At 38.0% G+C, this 23,669-nt stretch overlaps 1 protein-coding gene across 2 annotated transcripts in view; it reads right to left on the bottom strand.

Annotated features, from left to right (window-relative positions):
* The window catches only part of LOC150076557 (calcium-transporting ATPase sarcoplasmic/endoplasmic reticulum type-like), a 346,227-nt gene extending 335,449 nt beyond the window's left edge, over positions 1 to 10,778 (bottom strand). Inside the window, exon 1 of one of the 2 annotated variants that reach the window (XM_090387973.1) lies at positions 10,598 to 10,778. The gene's annotated coding sequence lies outside the window, so the exon portion shown is untranslated. The remainder of the gene's footprint in view (positions 1 to 10,597) is intronic. The other variant, XM_090387974.1, reaches the window with a different exon arrangement.
* Positions 10,779 to 23,669: the final 12,891 nt, after the last annotated feature.

The raw sequence follows: 23,669 nt of genomic DNA, 5'->3' as shown, positions 1-23,669 counted from the left end.
TATGTATATAAAAAAATATTTAATGTGACAGGACTTGATCGCCATTATGTCAAAAATTACGGAGGATTCCCCAGAATTCTGCCGAAAAAGACAAACTGCTGCGATTTTCAAAATTTATAAACCAATTTTCGAAGCAGTTCATATTTTCTGAAGAAAACATTAAAAGTTAAGAGTAGAATTCTTTCAGACTTCATTGGGACACTGAAGACAATGACTGTGGGACAGATTGCAGATAAAGGGAGAGCTGATAGATAGCGACTATTTGAAGTGCTACTGAAAAGATGAACGTCATAAGGTGCAACCGTCCAGTACTGTTGCAACAGCGCAAGCTAGGAAGGACGCATATCACAGCTACCTATCGAAAGTGATAGAATATCAAATGATACACGACAAATGATTTAAAAACATTGATCGAAAATTTTTAAAACAAATGATGCCGTGGGTGAAAAGTACAACATAAAAATAAACTTATTTAAACAGATAAAACAAGAAGAAGAAGAAGAAGGAGGGGAAAAAATTAATGTAATATAGTCTTAGGAGGAGGGCATTCGACCATTTATTTATCTGACGCCTGTGAAGGGCAATTGAGATTTAAATATCATACGTACTTACAAGATAAGCATGCCTAGGCTGGCATAAATCCGTTAAACAAGAAGAATTACAGGCTTTTTTTTTTTTTTTTTTAATAACGTAGCTGAATGGCACGCAGGATTGCATATTCCATCCCCTTTTTTGCCGGAAAACTGGGTTTTTCATCCAGATAATGAACAAAAGAATACTGTCCGATCTATTTAATTATGTAGCGTAAGTAATTCCAATATGCAAAAAGGAAGGTCGAGTGCCTTTTGCTGATTATACACATACAATTCAGCTTGTATTATGCTAATAATGATAAACTGAACTCCAAGAACTAAAAACTTGATCTTTAGTAAAACAAACAAAAAGAATAAGCCCAATCTCCTCTGCTGTATAGCAGATCGTCCATAGCCTAAAACTGGTGCAATTCTGAAAAGGTGACCTTAAAAGAAAGATAAATCGATTGGTATACATGTACATTCAACTTACAGATATAATACACTGACACTCCATAGCTTTAGTTGCTTTAACGGGGGTAAAAATAATAGAAATAAAAATATATATGGTATCAGATGATAGCAAATGGAAATGTGAATCGAACTTCTGTGTATTACGGTATAGTTTAGGGCTAAAGCCTCAGGTTATGAAGAGTTTAACAAATGTATAAGTTAGTGCAATTGCATCATTTCAGTACATAGCCAACTACTTAAGTAGTTATAGATTGGCATCATTAAGTATATTTTCCGTCTGATCAACGATTGCCAGTATGGATTCCGTAAGTGTCGATCCACTGGTGATATTCTGGCTTATATTACCCATTTATGGACTAATTCAATGGAAAAGTTAGGTGAAACACAAGCAGTTGCTCTTGACATCTCAATGGCTTTCGATCGTGTTTGCCATAAAGGTGTTCTAAAGAAGCTTCCATCTTATGGTTTGCCAACTGTTTTTTGTACTGTAATTGGTTATACAGTTTTCTGTCTGATCGCTCACTTGAGGTGATGTTAGATGGCTCTCTGTCTTCTAACTTCTCGACTAATGCTGGTGTACCCCCAAGGTTCAGTTCTTTCCCCCACTCTTTTCCTCTTGTATATTAATGACTTTCTTCCATTGACTGGAAATCCTAATCATAGTTTTGCCGATGATAGCGCATTGCATTCCACTTTCCAATTTGAGGAACCTTGTCCCGCTCAATCAGCTTCAAGTTCTCGAATATCCGCTACCAATTCAGTTAAAACAAACAAAAAGAATAAGCCCAATCTCCTCTGCTGTATAGCAGATCGTCCATATCCTAAAACTGTTGCAATTCTGAAAAGGTGACCTTAAAAGAAAGATAAATCGATTGGTATACATGTACATTCAACTTACAGATATAATACACTGACACTCCATAGCTTTAGTTGCTTTAACGGGGGTAAAAATAATAGAAATAAAAATATATATGGTATCAGATGATAGCAAATGGAAATGTGAATCGAACTTCTGTGTATTACGGTATAGTTTAGGGCTAAAGCCTCAGGTTATGAAGAGTTTAACAAATGTATAAGTTAGTGCAATTGCATCATTTCAGTACATAGCCAACTACTTAAGTAGTTATAGATTGGCATCATTAAGTATATTTTCCGTCTGATCAACGATTGCCAGTATGGATTCCGTCAGTGTCGATCCACTGGTGATATTCTGGCTTATATTACCCATTTATGGACTAATTCAATGGAAATGTTAGGTGAAACACAAGCAGTTGCTCTTGACATCTCAATGGCTTTCGATCGTGTTTGCCATAAAGGCCTTCTAAAGAAGCTTCCATCTTATGGTTTGCCAACTGTTTTTTGTACTGTAATTGGTTATACAGTTTTCTGTCTGATCGCTCACTTGAGGTGATGTTAGATGGCTCTCTGTCTTCTAACTTCTCGACTAATGCTGGTGTCCCCCCAAGGTTCAGTTCTTTCCCCCACTCTTTTCCTCTTGTATATTAATGACTTTCTTCCATTGACTGGAAATCCTATCCATAGTTTTGCCGATGATAGCACATTGCATTCAACTTTCCATTTTGAGGAACCTTGTCCCGCTCAATCAGCTTCAAGTTCTCGAATATCCGCTACCAATTCCTTAAATGCCGATCTCCAGGTAATTCTTCAGTGGGGAAAAGACAACCTAGTTGATTTGAATCCTTCTAAAACTCAGTCTTGTCTTATATCTCGCAAAAAGGATTCTTCTGCTCCTATGCTTATCTTTGGTTACACTCCGATTTCTAGGCAAAATGATATATCTCTTTTGGGGACTACACTGACTTCTAATTTCTCTTGGCACAAGCATATTACAAATATTGCTTCCTCTGCATCAAAAAAAAAAACTTGGTTTTCTCTTTCGCTCTCGGCGTTACTTTTCTTCCAAACAGCTGTTCACTCTTTACAAATCGCAAATCCGCCCTACTATGGAATATTATTCCCACATCTGGAGTGGTGCCCCCAAAACCTCTCTCGGGCTTCGTGATTCCCTTCAGAAGAGGGCAGTTAGGTTAATTAATGATTCATCTCTAACAGAGTCTCTCCACTCGCTGTCTCATTGACGTACCGTTTCTGCTGCATACCTCTTCTACAGATACTTCCATGGGCACTGTTCTTCTGAATTGGCTTCTATAATTCCTGCTCTCTCTCTTTTTCAAAACAGTCCGAACACGTGCCGCCACGCCACCAGCCAACATCCATTTACTGTCCAACTTCAAACTGACAGAACCAACTTTTCATCTTCCTCGTTTATTCATTCAACTGCCGTTTTCTGGAACAACCTTCCTTCCTTCATACGTATTTCATGAAAATTACAGTCTACAGAAGTTCAAGTCCAATGTCAACAAATATCTTCTTTTGTCTTCTCAACCTCCAACCGAAGCACGGTAAAACTGCAGCCATCATCAATCCATTGCAGGATGGAAGCCTGCTCAACGATTCATATTGAGGGAAATGGACCATAATCTGCCACGTTGGTCCAGTGTGGGTTGGTAGATCGACCGTATTTAGCAGTCAGGGGCTTGAACCCCGGTCTACTCAAAGAGCTTGCGCTACTGCACTCCCGCTCCTGACCACTCGGCTACGGAACCCAAGCGCGGTACTAAGTACTATAGGTTCTAATACCTCTCCTGTTTGGGGTTTACATAAAAAAAAAAAAAAATCTCATATTATGAATACCTTCACAACGAGTTGCCATGATATTGCACTACCTAGAATAAGTAATGCTTCACCATTGCATCTCTCATATTGTGGATTTATACTTCGCAACTGGGTTGTCATCATTGCAACACCAGGGTACCAGCCCATCCACTGATGAGGAACCAATAAGCTCCGAAACGGTGCCGTATGGGTGATGGTATCCACTGAGAATAAGTAACAATAATCTTCTCCTATGATGAAGCGTTACTTATTCGAGGTAGTGCAATATCATGCAACTCATTGTGAAGGTATTCACAATATGAGATATACTTAATGATGGCAATTTATAACTACTTAAATAGTTGGCTATGTACTGAAATGATGCTATTACACTAACTTGTACATTAGTTAAACTTCTTTGTATTTTAAAATACTTCTAGAAATACTATCAACAACAAAAAGTGAATATGTCTGGTGTGTGTGTAATGTGATAATGAGAACAGGAAGTTAAGTACTGTATATACAATTATGTTAAGTATCACAACTAACGGCAGAAAATTGCACTTGTACATCGTCCTACAAAAAGACTCTGCATAATTTTTATTTTTATTTATTTTATTTTAGTTTTTTCTTTAGGAGCTCAAAGTATTTGAATAAAAACCGTAAGTCAGGAGCAAGAAAAGCTCAAACGTTTCTTACTGATATAAGCATATTGTAAGAAAAGAAGGAAAAAAAAAAACTTTTAACACTGCTCGTCAGAAGAATTTCATTTTGTTTTAGTGTCGTTTCAATTTTAAAGTGTAACACGTTATTCGATTAAAGGAACAGAGTTGGTAATCTAAACCAATGATTCTTCAACACTTTCAATTGAACAATTTTCATGCCTTTTGTTTTATTCGGATAATAGAAATGCTGTAATCTTAAATTATTATTAGCATTGATTAGATAGATATTGCCCAAAGGCAGATATTACGACAGATGTTGACCACGGAAACGTGTTATAAAAATAAATGAAACTTTTCTGTAAAATATATTCAGTTTGCCGATCGATGATGGACCCCCTCCTTCTTGCTAAGTGACCACGGACTACGAGTAACCTACGGATCAACAGTACCAGGCTACATGGTAACAGACGAAGTTCATTGTTATGGTAACTGTTAACCCAGTATTATAACTTAGTCAGGGCCGGATTTACACATAAGCTAAACAAGCACAGCTTAGGGCCTTGTAATGTGAGGGGCCTCCTCCATCTTAAAAAAATCCTTTTAATATTGTCACAGGTGAACTGTAAGAGAGAGAGAGAGAAGGGCCTCGTAAATCTTATAGCTTAGGGCCACAACTAGTTTAAATCCGACCCTGAACTTAGTACATGATAATTTTTCTTTGCATGTATTAGTATATATTACCGGTTGCAAAATGATGCAAGTTATCAAGCTTATTCAGCATCAGCCAAAATAAAAATAAAAAAGCACTAATTTCATTTGCCCATCCCTTCTAATAATTTGTTTAATTCTTCTTTAAGTGTATTGTTTGTTTTTGCAATCATTTAAAGAGTGATTGATTATTACAGAAAAACAAAATTTACGGAAATCTATCCTTAAATAATTTATTCCAATGAGTGTCATCGGAGAAATGATTCCATCAGCATTTGGTTTATTCAATCCATTTAAAGCCTTGAACAATTCAATAAGGTCTCCTCGAAGAAGCTTAGTTTCTAAAAGCTGCAATCTACCGAACTTAAATCCTTCTTGGTAAGAAAACCCTTTGTACCCCCAACTAATCTAGTTTCCCTTCACTGCACCCATTCCAACAGATCCACATCCTTCCTAAAATGTGGCTTCCAAACCTGTATCCAGTACTCAAGATGGGGCCTAACAATTGCCTTATACAGTATAACGACATAATCACCTCCTTCCCTGCTGGCAAAATTCCTATACATCTTTGACGGAACCTCATGAGCTGTTCTAGCAACTAAAAGCGCTTATTTATTATTATTATAAAGTGGGCTATACACGATCAAACAAGTTTGTCACACATGCTTGAGCGCTTAAAAGCAAGTCGGTCATGCTTCGTTTCAGAAGTCAGCTGTTGTGCCGTTTCTGTTGCTGGCACGCAGGCGAAGCACTCCCCACACCAATTAAATCTGTGTTTGCTACACAGCTTTAGGGTGTGGGGCATTTTGCGATACGAGAAAGTTTAAATGGAATAGCGTTTACCGAACGTAATACCAGTTATATATTTAACGCTCAATATTGCTTATAATATTACACAATTCTGGCTACATTTCCACACTGAGTGAAATTCATTACTCAGCCGAGCGATATCCAATGCCCTCTAAAAACAGTTAAGGTGAAGGGCAAGAAAAAATTGAGGATTTTGGTTAGAAATCAAGGAAAGTTGTTGAACGATAATCGAGTTTTCATAAAAATGTTCTTGCGACAATTTTTTTTTTATCTGAATGTTTTTTTTTATATATATAAATATTGTATACCACACATTTTTTATTTTCCTATATATCAGTATTTATTTTCTTGAAAATTTATTATTATTTTTTGCCTTGCTTTCTTTCTTTATATGATTTCATTCATTATGCTTAGTAGCTGCAAAAACTCTCCCATACAAGATTCTACTCTTTAACAACTATAATAAACCAATCGTGTCCCCCACTTCGATTCTTGGGCCCCTTTCTCCGTGGTTCCGAACTTGGCGGTAGTTTCTTCATTGCTTCAATAAAACTTGAATAATACTGCTTAAACCGTTTTCAAAAAATTCTGTACTGTGTTTGCATACCCAAGTTATGTGTTTTAATAATTGGTGCATTGATCAACCACATGATAGTTGCATCCTTTGGAGATTTGATAAAGCAAACCACAGCTGAACTGGAACTTCTAATGCAATAAAAATAAGTAAATTTTCTAAATAATAAATAGATAACTAAATAAATAATCACGTATTTACACAAACTATTCAAATTTAAAAGACTAGCGCACGAGAGAGACAGGACGCCATTTGGTCTAGGATCGGTCCTGGTCTTTGGGTGCTATTTCATGTTTATTCATACAAACTTGCATCACGAAAAGTGCCATTAATAATGTATGGTATAGTTAAAGTGAGTAAATCATTTATGGCTTGGAAAAACGTGTGGAGAAATATTGCAGTTCTAATTTGAAAGTCTAAAAGCTAACAAGGCAGTCAGAGTTGTTACAAAGGCCGACTAATTGAGCAGTAAGGCAACTATAATACAAGTAGACCCCACACCGGCGAGAGTTAATTGTTTGAGGGACCGAAATCGGTTTCGAGCTCGTTTAGGTGAAGCAGAAGTTTTCCCGAGAAGTCGGTCCTCAATCTATTTCCAGCGAAGTTATCCTGTTGATAAAGAAGCGAGCTGTGCCTATGAATTGCCGATTAGGAGCAACTACTTGATAATTTAATTGTATTCACGTGAGAGCACGCAACAGGCGAAACGAGTTATAAATTTTCAGTGGTGTGTGTTCATATTCCACAATGGCGAAACTACCATAGGTCTGCCACGGCGGGGAACGAAGGATAAGGGATGGGGTCGGATGGTTGATTTGAATCCAAGTTGCTTTAGCTCAGTAAATGATATGTTGAACCGAACAAGTTATATAATTCTTTAGCTAATGTGTCGCAAGGCCAGGGCTGGCTTTATGCATGACTATAAGGGGTTACTTTCTTGGATCCCCGGGCTGATATAGGGTCCTATGAAAATCGTAATTAATGGGTTCGTTGGTTGTATGGTTTTAGGCGCATCAGCAACTTAGGCCATAATGCGCCGCATATAATATGTCTGTAAATTGTGTGTGTTCTGTGGTCGATTTGCCGTTTGTTCGACGAAAAACCAGAGTTTCTGGGAGAAAAATAACATGCTACCTTCCGTGAGACCGACTAACTCAGCCACGTGGTGAAAAATACCCATAAAAATTCTTGGCGTCATTGAGAGGATTCGAACTCACGTCTTTTCCACTTAGTGTGAAGGACGGTGATTCTACCAACATACCCACTAAGACGTAATTAATGGTAACAGCAATAGTGTTTTTGCCCACTGTGTTCAGAGTTCTCCTTTAGTCTAAAGTTGACCCTCTGTAATGTGCGTTACGACTGCCAGTGGAATATTCAGTTACAGACAAAATATTCAGTTATTTCAGTGATGACTATGAACAATACAATCACATCTCAGCGAAATTATTATTATTAAAATCAATTTATTATCAATGAACACCTCCTGTACAACTGTTTAGATAGGAGGGAGGTGGTTATATACAAAAAAAGTAATAATAAATATGACTACAGCAAGATACAAAAAACAAGTAGTAACGAGATTTATATACATCATCTGCAAAGTAATTTTCCATTCCTATATACAGTGACAATTTGTCCAAATTATAAAGTGACATGTCAGATGTTATTACGTACAGCTTCCCAGTTCTCTTCATATGCATCATTCATAAAAAGTATGATATTTCATTATCTGTGGCTACATTAAAAGTTACTCGCATTGCCAATCTCTTCAATCCCAGTACAAACTGTGTTCTTGAGTTAAATGCACCAAACTGTGCATTTAACTCAAGTATTTAACCTATATTATTATTATTAGTTATATTAGTTGCCTATATCGATCATTGAAGAGGATCTGCCTCATGAAGATGGTGTCATCACAAAATTTATTTTGGTCAATATCTAGTCTGTTGAAAAAACTTAGGATGTTGTCCGGGAAGCATCTTTTCAGTCCAGTGTTGTTTAGAATTCTACGAAGAGAGAGGCGTGGATCTGCAGACTGTCAATTTAGTGGCCTCCAACCAATCCCCTTATACCAGGTACATGTACGTCAATACTTCCGGAATTGAGTCCAGACAAAACCAGGACGTTCCTAGCTAAGATGAGCTGCATCCAGGCAGGTGGTGTTAAATTTGGCTAACAGAACTGATCTTGATATTTCCTGCAATCCTGATTAACCAAAATAATAGCCAGTATTCGAGACCGAGAAATTTGCTCATGTGCAACGCCGAAGTGGAGGGTACATATATACCTTTATTATTGTTCATTTCTAAAATGTAAACGTTGTATAGTAGAAATTGAAAATGATAAAAGTGCCGAAAAAATCCTTTTTTTTTTTTTTTTTTATGTTGTCGTTTCTGATAAAATATTTAATGTGCTATCCTCAAATGTCAGATAAATTCTGCATTGGTTTACAGAGCTGCCCAGAAATGTCAGGATATGTATACACTCCATTATTAGTTACTTGTCAAACGATGAGAATGTTGTCACACCTGCTCAGGACCATGCAAAGAGGGGTCCAAGTGCATGACTAGTTTGGGCCCTATCTTTCGAGGGCTCTTTTGTATTTCGCATCCCCAACAAAAGCGCGCTTCGCATCCAATAGGTGCATCACACGGGTGCTTCGCATCCAATGCACTCTCTTGCATCTGCCAAAACGTTTTTTGGTATTTATTCGTTTCCCATTTCTACTCTATAATTCTGTATGCTTCTAATTACTATTTAAGAGTATTGTTTTCACAATCGTCTCCAAAATAGTGCAAGCCATGTTCAGTATTCGTTATACAGTCCATATTTTTGTCTATTTTTTATTATCATCTGAAATCTGAATATTTATGGACAAATATTCATATTAATTATATTCAAAAAGAACAAACGTAATTTAAGGTAGTCCTCAACTGAAATTGAAGCTTCTCAGAACCCAAACTCTGTGAGTAGTTTGGATTTTAATCAACTGGATTGTTGAGGGGGAAGTACTTGTAATGTATTAATTAATCTACATTGATGTCATATGTGGGGAGTGCAACATTTAAGTCACACCAAAGTGATGTTCCTCTATGAATTCCAGAAAGAAAGCGAATTTTCTATTAATCACGATGAAGTACATCACATGCTAGTTAAGGACGCTACTCCAGGAAAGAAGAATGCACTTCACGACGATTTATCACAGCTGCAAGAAACACCTTTCAGAGTGTTATAGATCGCATAAAGGTTTTTATGTAGCTACTCAATTTCTCCAGTACGAACACTTCAAAGTCCAGCAGGTCGTAAATATATGCGCACAAACGTCGAATGGCATATTACTGTTGAGACGACACTTCTTTAACACTGCCAGTTCTGCTTTCTTTGTGTCCCAGGACACAGGAAGATGTACACGAAATAATCCACATTATGAAGCGAAAAAACTGTTTACGGAGCACATAGTCCCATTCGTGTAATAAAGAAAGAAAGGCACGATACACTGTACTGTAGATCGGATATCCATTTGATTCCAGCCGAATCCAAGAATCCTGCCACACTGTCCTTTAACCACAGTTTCAGTCCGATTCACTCCACAAAAAAAAATTTTAAACTCTAATCCAGCAGACACAGTTTTTGAATGTAACTTAAATCACGATTTTTTTTTATTTTGTTTATATACTCTCCCCGAGAAATATAAACCACAAATAAGCATGTTTTTAAGTCAATGAAGTTATAACCATTAATATTAAATGCTAGATCATTTACGAGCACTTCTTTCTAAACAAAATCGGGTTTTAAGGAGAACTAATGTAATCCCTCACGATCATATAAATACAAATGATACTTTATACCTTTTAATAATTAACTATGCACTAGGCAAGTTACTATAGCATATTCACCCTGCTGCATTTATTGCTATTCCAAGAAATTAACTTCGCCACAAGGTATCATTAAAAAACTCGATACAAGAGGTCAATTTGTTTGATTATTCAACTGAATGAAACACTTCCTTATTATAACTTTTAATTAACCATACAAAATCATTTGTTTTTGATCATTCTATCTTTAAAATTACGCGGACGTGTATATTACATAAAAAAAATTAAGGCGTCACCTACCTGAGTTAACTATGGTCCCTGTCCTCGTGAAAGCCTTGGCTATACCTGAGTGGTAACACGAATTGTTTTTCGATACGTTATCGACGGACCATGCCGTCTGTAGGACCGACAGTCACTGAGATACAGGCTCTACCTTACAACACGGCTACAAAACTATGCCGTGTGTGACTCCAAACAGTTACGTCTGCGGGACTATATTGGTCGATTGGAGCGCAGTCTGGTGGGTTTTTCGTCAGTTGCTTATGTGATTCGCGCCAGTCGCATTCTACTCAAGGTCTCAAGGCCTAAGATATCCCTCAAAAGGGAAAGGTATTAAGGAGTTGCAACATCCTTGTCATTATAGTACTCCGTATCGTGCGGTGAGCTGCAAGCAGTTCTTCAGCCAAGGTTTTCTCAGGGCTGCTAATTACACTAGTCGAAAAAAAAAAATAAAAAAAAAATAATAAAATAAAATAAAACAAATGAATGAATAAATAAAATAAATGGAGAACTAAAGCATCCTCTCTGCAGCGTTAAATATATTTTATTAGCACGCGGCAGTAGCTGAAGCCTCTGATAGGATACATTTTTATGGAACAAAGAGAATAAAACATTAGGGTTAGTAGTACTGTGAAAAATTCCAAAACCTTTAAATAGAAACAGGAATTTTAGTGTCGCAGCCGATGGACGGATATAGCTAGTTTAGAGCTTCAAGCTTAGCTCTTTATTGTCTGCCTTGCTTGACAAATGTAATCCTCCCTGAACTCAGATCAGAACATTTCGTCTGCTCTACTGATTTAGGTTTTTTTTTAGCCTTGGATGCAGCTTGAAGGCCAAGTCACTGAAAGAAATAGATGCGAGGTTGAACTGGAGACAGAAAAAAGAAAGTTGTGTAAAAATTTACCCTTCATTTAATAAAAAAAAAGCAATGTGAAAGAACAAGATTGAAACTAAATGGAGATAAACATTCGAAAAAAAGTTAAACTGGTTGTGAAAACGTATTCATTAGAAACGCAGTAACTGAGTGTTTTTTTTTTTTTTTTTGTTGTTAAAAAAAAAACATTAATAATAACGAAAAACATTAAAATGTAATAGTTGAACAGTAATAATGCTACAATGCTCTATTAATTCTGAAAGAAATTTCCTGATAAATATAGTGTATCATAAAATGTTTTTTCCGTAATTTTTTTAAATGCAGAAGGCATTGCCGTTAGCAGTGCTGTGAAATATTGGTACAGTAAGTTAGCCCTAGTGTTCATAGTTATACTGTTCCATATTGCATAATTTATATATAATTTCTTGAACATTTTTATGGTTATCACGAAAACGAAAGATTTTAGAACCTGTACTTCAGTATCATGCGTGAATTGAACTTTGAGAAATCAGAAAATTCTTGTTGTCATTGGACTTGAATTTCAGTAGATTGTAATTTTCGCAAATGCATACGAAGGAAGATTGATCAAAAGAGTAGGAGGAATAAATGAGGAATAGAAAAAGTTCTCTGAATTTGAATTTATACAGTGAATAGACACCATTCCAGATGTTATGTGGATTTGAGATTTGTAAAGGATCAGCAGCTGTTTAGAAGTAAAGTAAGGTGGGACCGAAAAAGAAATAGCTATATTTTGTCCATGTAGAAGAAAAAACATTTTATTTATTTATTATACTAGGTGTTCCCTGCCGTATTATACAATAATGTACTTAAAGACATAGATACACGAATTCACTTATATAATACATAAAGGTTATATTTATATATATATATATATATATATATATATATATATATATATATATATATATACGTAAATCCATATATTAGTACACAGATCCACTTAGTCCAGTCCAGTAGAAGACTCTCAGGAACTACAACCCTATTAGATGGGGAGCTCACTAAAACGCTATCAGTCCATCAATTATAAAAAAAGTGCACATTGAGAAAGTTCAGACTTGACGAAGATGTCCCACCAGAAAGAAGAAATCACCTCGTTAGTTGACTTAAGTCAGTGAAGTTCAAAATAAGTGATGGTTTCACCAAAGATGTGCTCTCCACATGAGGTACATCTTGGCAGACTGTAAACACTATTAGCAACAACTCCAGAAAAATGAAATTAAGTCCAGCGTCATCAGCAGGCTATTAAGTGTATATGATCAAATCAGAATATAGTCCAAGCTGTTTATATAATCCAAGCCTTAGCAAAAAAAAAAAAAAAAAAAAAAAAAATCACCAAGGAGCCCGGCGTTTCAGATGACACATGCCTACGATGCCACCTGGCCTCAGAAACGATCCAACACATCTCTGCGGGATGCAAAGTGATCACCGAGACTGAGTACACTCGTAGGCACGACCAGGTCGCCAGGATAATACATCAGAAGCGAGCAAGGAAATGACATTTGATCAAAGAAAGTGTACTGTATTGTAAGTACGAACCGCAGGCAGTACTGGAAACCCCAACCCACAAGCTGTACTGGAACCGCGTCATAATAAAGGACAAGACAATCTCGCACAACATAACTCTTGTCAACAAGAGAGGAAAGGTACCTATCTGTTTGACATAGCGGTGCCCAACACTGGCAACCTCCAGAAAACTCATAAGGAAAAAAATCAGGAAGTACACGAACCTAAGACAAGAGATCAAAGAGATGTGATATATGCAACAAGTAACGACCATCCCGATCATCGTGTCAACCACCGGTATGGTACCAAAGACCCTGCATAACAGCCTAGCAGCAATCCCGAAGGTTGCAATCCCGAACACCTGTAGGATAGTCAGAGAGTTCCTCGACGAACAGTAACACCAGACATAACAATCATCCTGTGTACGTGGTAGCAATACCCGTCACGAGGTGGAACCCCTAGTCAGGGAAAAATAATATAAGAGCAACAGCAATAATAATAATAATAATAGTAACTGGACAAAAACAACCATCCCATACATTTGGTACCAGTATCCGTCAGCGGGTGGAAAACAACCCATAAGGAGAAAAGAATCAAAGTAATATATCCAGAGGTTATGAAGTCTCCTTAGTTATTTAAAAAAAAAAAAAATATATATATATATATATAAAACTGAGTCTCGTAGAAAAAAAAACAAAAAAACTTTTACACAATCGGGCAAAAAAATTGAATTTTCCACCCCTTTTTTTTATTTTTTGAGAAAGAAAAAGATTTCCAGTGTTCACTAACAAGACCCAATTTTATTGTAATACTAAATAGCCTGATTACAGAAATTACTATTTTACAGGATATCAAAGATGTACTGTAGGTGTTATTTACTTCTTGTATCTGTAACTTAAAGTAGACCAGGAATGACATTGTCACAATCGCCTGACCGAAGTCGGTAGAGATGGTTGAAACCTCAGGTTGAATCAGGGGCATAACTATGCCGACGCAGATGATGCAAAAATTCGGAACCCAGCATGAAGAAGGAGGGGGGGGGACCTAAGCTTTTTGTTATTATATTAATAAAAAAAAAAAATCGACGACTAAATCAACTCAATGTTTGCACTAACAAGTAATTAAATTAGTGTGCAGCATATGGCTTTTGCTACACCAGCCAAAAAAAATATATATTTCATATGTCTTATTTCGGTCCTGAAACCTTTTCAAAAGTTATCCTACTATGTGTTTTTGCATTCGCTTGACATGACTGTTATTACTCAAGCTTTTGTGAGGATTGCTTATTGAAATTTTTTTCAATATTCATCGTGATATTTGCTTCCTAAAAAAAAGGATAAAAGCAATCTTGAATATATATATATTCAGTTCACATTATTCAAAGAATACCAGAAGCCGAAATAATTTCCAAATTATTGCATTTCGACTTTTTTCTGTATTCAACAATTAATATAACTCAAGAAAGTAAAGAGTAATTACGTGTCACGTGCTGCCAGTGAGATCAATTTTATGGAGACTCACCACATCTTACCCGTTTAGTACTATTACTCATTTCCATCGCTGTGAAGGCCAGCGATGGGCATCTACAATATAATCAAAAACTGTTAAAATGTGCTTTTGGCAGCCTAGTTATCTTTTACAATAAACATTCCCCTAGTCTCATATGAGAATCTGTGAAAGAGAGTCTACACATCGAATGAAAGGCCCTCAATCTATGATTGCATTGGAGTCATGTTCTCCAGTAATCACGACTACTTTTCGAATTTTACCCTTAATGACGTTTGAAAGGCCGCGTAAACGTGGCCTTTCAAACTCCCCCTCCCTTCCCCGATAGTCAAAGGTGTACAAGTGTCAAGTCCAGTAAATGTGGAGGCGAAGCACTAGGGAAATTCCAACCGATTATTTTCATCAAGTGCAAATGTTTCATACAGTAGAGCAGAAAGCATTTGAAAGGTACGTGGCAGTGCTGCACCATATAAGGAGCTTGTGTCTTGAAGGCATTGGCATTCTCGTGAATGCGGTATATACAGTACTACCGTTTTATTAGGGTTTCAAGCATTGTCTACAATATGTACAATACTAAAAAACCCTACGATAGTAATCAGTCACCTTTGGAGAATGAAGAGAGAGACATCCTGAGGATGATTTTATGCACTCTTATGATGATTTATGATTTGATGCATTCTTATGATGATTTAAGATTTTATGCATTCTTATGATGAAGATTTGATGTACTCTTATGATTGTATGTATGAGAGAGAGAGAGAGAGAGAAATCATTTATTGTTAGGAAAATATGTACACATTGTAGCACTTTGAACCTCCACTGCCCCGAGGCCAGGGGTTTAACAAGAATGTCATTTGAAAATTTACAAATTATTTCGACTTTACTCTGTATTTATTGTCTTCATTCAAGAATTAATATAACTGAAAAGGGACCGTGTTTAAAAAAGGGTAAAGTGCAGCCATTATCAACCCACTGCAGGATGGAAGCCTCCTCAACAATTCATGCTGAGGGAAATGAACCATAATCTGCCACGCTGGTCCAGTGCGGGTTGGCAGATCGACCGTATTCAGCAGTCAGGGGCTTGAACCCCGGTCTACTCAAAGAGCGTGTGCTACTGCATTCCCGCTCCTGACCACTCGGCTACGGAGGCCTTTGCGCAAGGTAAAGGAGTCCAATCACGAGAAGAGAAGAATACAAATTTTAATAGAACAGAGTAAAATAAATTAATTAAATGAAATAAGATAAACGTTATAAATCCGGAATGCTCGGGACATAAGCATATACCAGATTTTTGAAAATTCCAGTGTTTTTGAAAGTTATGCACATATTCGTATTAGTAGTGGCAAATGATGCAAGAAAGCAAGCTTATACAGCCAAAAAAAAAAAAAAAAAAAAAAAACTTCCCATTTCACCTATTCATTCCCGCCAATACTTTGTCTAGTCTTCCTTGAGATATATTTAAACTATCAACTTCCAAAACAACAGATGGAAGTTTGTTCAAGCAATTAACCACCCGCTGGCTAAAGCCAAACTTCCGCGCATCTATTCTGCAACCGTCCTTCCTCAATCTGAATTTATGCCCCCAACTGCGTAGTCTAAGCAAAAGGAAGAATGCCATCAGCATTGACCTTGCTGAATCCATTCAAATCCTTAAACGCCTTAATCATATCACCGCGCAGGTGCCTAGTCTCTAGACGCTGCAATTTGCTGAACTGAAGTCTTTCTCGGTAAAAGCACCTATTTATTCTCTTCACCACTCTCGTTGCCCTTCTCTGTATACGCTTCTCCACCAGCTCTATATCTTTCCTAAAATGAGGCCTCCAGATCTGTATGCAGTACTCAAGATGGGGCCTGGCCATTGCCGTATACAATGGGATAATCACTTATCCCTGCTATCAAAATTTCCGTATATCATTGACATGAACTGTTTGCACTGCTCAGGGAACATCATATCTGACTGCACAGTTACCCCAGGTCTTCTTCATTTTTAACTACCCCAAATGTAGTGCCACACAGTTAGTACAGTTAATCTTGGATTACTGCTACCCATGTGCAGTACTTTGCATTTGTCCATGCATTTGACCTCAAATCTCAATTACCATTTCTCAGCCCATCTGCTTAATTTTTCGATATTTTGTTGCAGTGCCATAACGTCATTACTGTCATTAACCACCCTGCCCACTTCTGTATCATCTTCAAACTTAGACATTAAGCCTGATATACCTTCATCAATCATTAATAAATAGAGAAAACGACAACGGGCCTAGCAGCGAGCTCTGGGGGATTCTACTAATAATATTAGTCCACGAAAAACAGTGTCCACTGACAAAACTCTGTCTTTTCTCACTCAACCATTCCTTTTCTCCCAACAGTAACTTGCCCTTAATGCCACATGCTCCAATTAGTACAGCAGTCTATTGAGGTCTATTGAGGGTCTTAGCACTCTGTTGCAGTCTACTGAGGTATGTTGGGCAGTCTATTGCAGTCTGTTGGGATATGCTGAGCGTCTTAGCAGTCCATTACAGTCTATTGAGGGGGTAATTTGTATTATTTATTTATTCTATACTTTGCAAGCTTAGATAAGCCGATATCATAATTTAATGCAATTACATGATTAGAGACAATTTTAATTTTACCGATATGAATTCCGGATTGCACAATAAAATATGATGTGATTTTTGCTAACTAGATAATCTAAAAATATTGTAAATCGAATTTGGATATTTTATTAAATAATACAGAGCAACAGTCACTAGCATTGAGCCAAAATATTAACCGGTTCTGCCGAAATGATCCAGTGGGTAACGTACTTGACTGAGAAGTAAAGTTGGCTGGTTCGAATTCCGCTTGTGATATGGGTGTTTCGATTGTCCAATATTTTTAACATGAAGTATAAACCGTGCAGTATGATATCAGCAGTTGACTTCTTTATTGTGAGTATAATTCCTAGCTTAGACATCTAATTCCTGGATTGGACTTCTCATTTTGAACCTTCATAGTGGAGTTACAAGTGTCAATTGGATCCTTGAAGATCATCACAACCTATGTTGGAACTTTATAGGGTCAGATACCTTCAACGAATTGATCCGTTTGGAAGGAATCTGAAATAATTGTACATCTACATTGTTAGTGGTAAATAGATTGCAGGATTGCCGGAATATCCGGATAAGAATATTTTGTAATACGAGTATTTTCAGTGATTTTTTAGCACCCTGAACGCTTTGAACTGAATTTTAAAATTATTATTTTCGACTCAATTTTTATTTTGAAGTAAATTTTAAAGGATAAATTTACAATATTATTGCTTATACAAAGACTGCTACTGTGCATTACATTAGACTGTAAGATTGCACAGTGGCCAAGACATAATAAGAACGACTTAATCCAGACCTCTAGAGGCACAGAGAAATTGTTAATTAGTGGTTATCCGCAGCAGGAACATGAAAGGTAAAAACTTCAACGAGTTACGTTTAGCGAATTCACTTCAGCAGATGAGTCAGATGCTCACAGGCAGGCAGTGTAATAATCTCTAGGCGATAGTGTCAACCGTCACATTGGAATGCCTTTAGGAATTTTATGAGCACATAAGAAAAGAGCGTCGATAATCTTCCTTAATCACAGTCCGAAAGTGGTTGTAGGTGAAAACAGTCCAGCGATGGTGACAGTGGAGTAGAGTGCCACTAATCCGTTACAATCTTTAACCGAAAAAGGTCCAGGTAATCTTCAGTAATGAGATTCGGCAGCAAATAAACAGAATTAATGATCTGTATTAATTCAAAATGATAAATAATTACTTACAATTAAATACAATTCAAACGATTTCTTGTCACTGGTTGAAAATTTTGCCTCTTACCCAACCTTTAATATTAAATAAAGACGAGGATCGCTAGAGTTAAAAAATAGACCTTTTTCGTAGTCCAAATTCGTCCGCTGAGTTCAGATGAATTTTATTCCATAGCCCTAGTGCGAGCCGACCCCCCCTCTACTCCTTCCTCCCTTTGATTTTATTTGCAACGATCGTAAAGGAAATGTAGATCCCGAACACTCGCGCACCTTGATGACCCATTTGTGCACTAACGATACACGTCTAGTAGCAGCCAATGCTGTGTGCAAGTCTTTAGGATGCTAATCGGATAAGGACCTCCTGGTTACGTTTAATTGGTGGCTAACTTTTTAATGTGAATTGGATTGTTACAAATTTACATTATGTTTTTTAAAATGTCAATTGTTTGTTGTTGTTGTGTGCTATTTTAGCAGTGATGAGTCTGCAACTGAACGATTTCGATATGCACTCACAGACCACGTTGGTGACTTCGTGGAATCAGTACGTGTTAAGTACGTGTTCAGTACGTGTACGTGGAATCAGTACGTTTTCAGTACGTGTACGTGGAATCAGTACGTTTTCATGGTGACCTTTCTCTGGGCAAAGGAAGGCTGGACATATTTCCTCTCTCTCTTTCTTCTCTTCTCTTTTTTTAGGGGGGGAGGGGAGTAGTTCTTTTTCTCTCCAGCTGTTTCTTTTCTTTCTTTCTTTTTTTCTGTTTTTTCCGCGGTTTCCTCAAGATACGCACCCTACCGTCTGCTCGAAATAACTGGAAACGGGACTCATCGGACCAGGAGATCCGTCTCCAATCATCCAAGGTCCAGTGCCGATGTTCTCTCGACCAATTGAGGCGTAGAGTCCTGTGTCGTGGTGTTGGCAATGGGACTCTGGTGGGTCGGAGTCTCCCATAACTTATTGCGGCTAATGATCGCCTGATGGCCTTGGTGGAGACGTTTCTGCCACCTCCTTTGTAGAAGTCGGCGGTTATTTGTGTCACTGTCGCTCTCCGGTTGGTTGAAACAATGCGAGACAGACGTCGACGGCCACATTCATCCACCACCTTTCTCCGCCCACAGCTCTGTACACGATGAGATCTTATTTCGGAAATGGCGTGTTCCCGATACACTCTTGATACTGTCGAATGGGGATAGTGCAATTTCTGTACTGCCTCCGTGATAGAGTGACCCATGCGTCGGGCACCCACTATCATCCCTCTTTCAAAGTCGGTTAACTCAGGACGTTTATCCATACTGACATCAAATTACCGTTTACGTGAATGCAGTGTACCTATATACCTTCCAAGCGGTGGGTTCGTCTACTAGCAAGAGGGGTGACAGCGTCGCTTTGCCCAGGGGCAAGGTATCCCATGAATTCTGTCCTTCCAGTGTATATTACAAACACTGCTATACTTAGTTTAACAGGTACATTTAAAAATACATTATAAATCAGTTTCACTAAACAGAAATGCCAAAAAAAAAATTTATCAAAGCATTCTTCTGTGAAGAGTGAAAGAAAATTGAGTACATGCACCGAACTTGAAATTCGTTCAACGAATCATTTGCTCCCATATACTGGGTGGTTATAAAATAAGTTTTCCTATTCAGGAGACCCTAGTATCAAAACGGTTAGAGATAGCGCTGTGAAAATCGGGGGGGGGGGGGATGTCATTTAGTTTTGGGAATTGAAATTGGCACTGTAAACATGAGATGGAATACTTAATTAAGGATTAGATTTTAATATCATAACTTAGAAATCTACAGATATTGTTCAAAATTTTGAGTAAAAATATGGCAGGAGATGTCTCTTGGAATCATTTTGAACCGGAGTTTAGGCTTTTTTAGTATGAAGTGGAAGCATTCTCAGTCTCCAAGAGCAAGATGTCAATCCTAGATTTCTGCAGACAAAGTTATGGTAACCGTTTTCTTCGTCCACTGTGGTCTTTTGCTTTACATTTTAAAGAATTTTATGCCAACTTTTGATTGGGAACAGCATGCATCAGCATGAATCGTAAGCGACTGGACAACTGACTAGAAAAGATCTGCCTCGTGATAAACTGAAGTCCACATTGCCAACCTGATTCAGGGACATATGGAAATTTTTAGGCAGAGCCTACTTCCAAATATACTCAGGGAAACCTGCGAACATTCTACATGCAGAACAGATTTATCATCACGTGACATCTGTTTTGGTTCGCTGGTTCAAGGAAGGTGTGCCGAGTTCATTTCATTTTGATGAGGGATTCTGGTCCCTATTTTAGTAATCAGGGCATCTCTAAAGGATTGCCCGATATAATTTGGAAATCATGGATGCTCACAGGGTGACCGGTAGCTTTGAAAATACAATGAGGACTTTGATTTGAAATTAAGGGAAACACAGGGATATTTGTTTAATGCCTTTTTGGGATGATAAATGAACTCATCTCGTGACTTCATCCAGCCTCATGACAATGTAGGCTCACACAAAAATTTTTGGTGCCGCCTTTGGCTCGTGCAGCTACCTGCTGGATTCTGACCAGCGAGGCAAAATACTTCAAAAATAATTACACATAAACCAACCCAGCAGGAAATGAGGAAGTTTTTTAAACTGATTACGCACGTTCTTCCTTAGTGGAAACTGAGGAAGTGTCTCTGTAATCGCATTTGGCGTACCCCTGTATCCGTTGGTCAGAGCAGAATGTTTTGTTGCGCATGCAGCTCTCTTAGAGTAAATAATTTCCCCATTACAATTCGTCTGGATTTATATATCTAACAAACAAATGGTTGCGTTATGCAATGTGAAACTTTATAAGTATTTGATTTCGATATCTGGGAAGCGTGCCTTTTATTGCAGATGCTCACAAAATACGCTGTTTTCCAATGTTAAAAACTAAGGTTGTTTTAGTAATCGCGGATGTTGACAACCACATGGCACACTTTTACGTTGCATAAGGTTGCGGTCCCATTACACTTCGCGTGCGAAGTTAGTACAATGGCATGAGCAATTGTAGCGAATGTGCTTTCAACTGAAGCTAATTTAATAATACAATAAAGGAAGAAATACAACGTTAGCCAATAAAGTAAGGACTGGATCCATAAGATCACTAACATTTAATGGGTGCGGTAACTTTTAAAGGTTTTAAATTCATAAACACATTCCAACATCTCGCTATGCCTCGAAACACTGTTCTGAAGTATAAACAGAAAATTTATTTATTTACACTTTATGGGAGTAAAATTAGTTCACAGTTGCCATATAACACGGCTACATGACACTGTTAACCCAGGTAGGCGCTCAAGAGGCTAACCCCCTTTCTTATGATCAAAATAATGTGGATTTTTTTACAGGTAGATCATGTTGTCCCAGTATAGCACGTACCGTCACAAAAGATACTCTGATCCACCTGGTGTTGCGAGCAGGTGGGCCAGGATTCTCTGGAGGCCCATTCCAGATGGACAATATGATCTTACAAGTAGTGTTTGGAAAACTGTTAAGCTTTACAGCTTAACAGTTTTCCAAACACTACTTGTAAGACAGGCGTCTCCGTAGCCAGGTGAGAAGGAGCAGCAGTGCGTAGCACACGCTTCTTGATTAGACCGGGGTTCGAGCCCGTCACCACCAAATATGGAGGATGCGGAAAGGTCAGAGAATGACCACCGCATATCCCGGAGCAATATGGCCTTAGTTGCTAATGCTCCTAAAAACCAAATAACAACAACAACAACTTGTAAGACCACATTTGCAATGCTGTGTTCAAGTATGGAGATGTCTTCTGAAAAAATACATTGAGCTTCTTGAAAGGGTCCAAAGACAAGCAACTTGCATGGTGAGATCGGCGAGAGGACGACCATACGAGGAAAGACTCCGTTTATGTGGGCTCCAGTGCTTGGCAATCAGGCACCTCAGAGATGGCCGAATTTCGGTTTATAATGCTCTAAGAGGGGTTAATAAAATGAACGAAGGCGGAATTTTCACTGTTATAAAATATTCCAGAATAAATTCCAAGGTCAACTGTATACCTATGTAAGGAGGGAAGCAAATAATTTGTGTTTTCTTATCAGCTCTTTTCTTCCCGGTCAGTGCAGCAAAAGCCTGTGGACATGTGTATATGTAAAGGGCGGCACCTGGAACATCTGTTCAGCTCCGCCTCGTGTCTCTGTGAAGCACAGAATCAACTGTAAAGGGCCAGAAATGTGTTGGTGTAGGTTTATGTGTATTGTGTGTGTCTGTGTTCTGTTGTTCTGTTCTGACCTCTTGGCTATCCAGAAGCATCAGTCACCTGGACAGATGATTCTGGGTACTCGTCCACACCACGGGAAGGTGGGCCAGTCCCAGTATAGCACGTACCGTCACAAAAGATACTCTGACCCACCTGGTGGACCAGGATTCTCTGGGGGCCCATTCTAGAGGAATAACAGCAACAACAACAAAAAGCATCCACCCGTGGTGCAGGTTTTGAGAGGGAAAAAGAAAAAGAAGGAAAAGAAAAAACAAGGAAAGAAAAAAAAGTGATGAAGAAAGGGGAAAAAACGAGGAAAGGAAAAAAAAAATAAAAATATAATAATAATATACCTGAAAAGGTCAATAGGTTGATCTTTGAATGGTGCTTGAGGTATGTTGCTACCGCATTAGTTGTAAGCATATCTTTCCTTCTGGCAAAGCAGCAGCTGCAAAAGCCTGGAGTGCAGATAAGTGATGTGGGGGTCAGAACAAGTTAGTCAACTTGATTTATGCTGAAGGATGGGACTTCATTTCACAGCTCATTCCTAATGTCTTCATAGCAGACACATTCGTGGAAAAAAGGTTGCCAGTTTTCTTTTGATCCATAGAAACAGAGGTCAGTATTTAACAGGTCTAGCTGGTAGGGTTTTTCGTTAAGGGACCCATTCCCAGTAATAAGATACGATGTTTCCAGACTTATCGTAAACCATGAGCTAATCTTCTTCGACATCACAAAGGAGACATCCGGTAGGAAATTTCTGGTGTGGTTTCCTCGCGCCATTTGGCTATTACTTTAGTCCCTTCCCTTTAATTGCTTTAGTTCCCCCTTTATAATTTCTTGGGACCGTCGCTGATTGGTTATAAAGATTTTGTTCCTTTAAGGTCGCTGTAGCCTAGTGGTCAGGCGCGTGGGTGCATAGGTACACGTGCCTTGAGTGACCGGGGTTCAAGCCCGTGACTGCTGAATACGGTGCTGTTTCTTGTATTCTGTCTATCTTGTGAACTCCTCTGACCGTTTGGTCGTCCCGGAGTATAAACAGAATTTTTTTTTTTTATCTATCATTCATGTGTTGTTGTGGCGGACCCCAGGGTTTCCCGATAAGTCTGTTCCTTGATCAGGGAAAAACTTGATAATTGCAAGTTAAATTTGCTTCATTATTAAAACATAA

This window comes from Mastigoproctus giganteus, chromosome 13 (assembly GCF_048544385.1).
Source record: "Mastigoproctus giganteus isolate SK-2022 chromosome 13, ASM4854438v1, whole genome shotgun sequence".
NCBI lineage: Eukaryota > Metazoa > Arthropoda > Arachnida > Uropygi > Thelyphonidae > Mastigoproctus > Mastigoproctus giganteus.
Note: the sequence above shows the minus strand (reverse complement) of the source record. Positions and strands in the feature narration are given on the sequence as shown.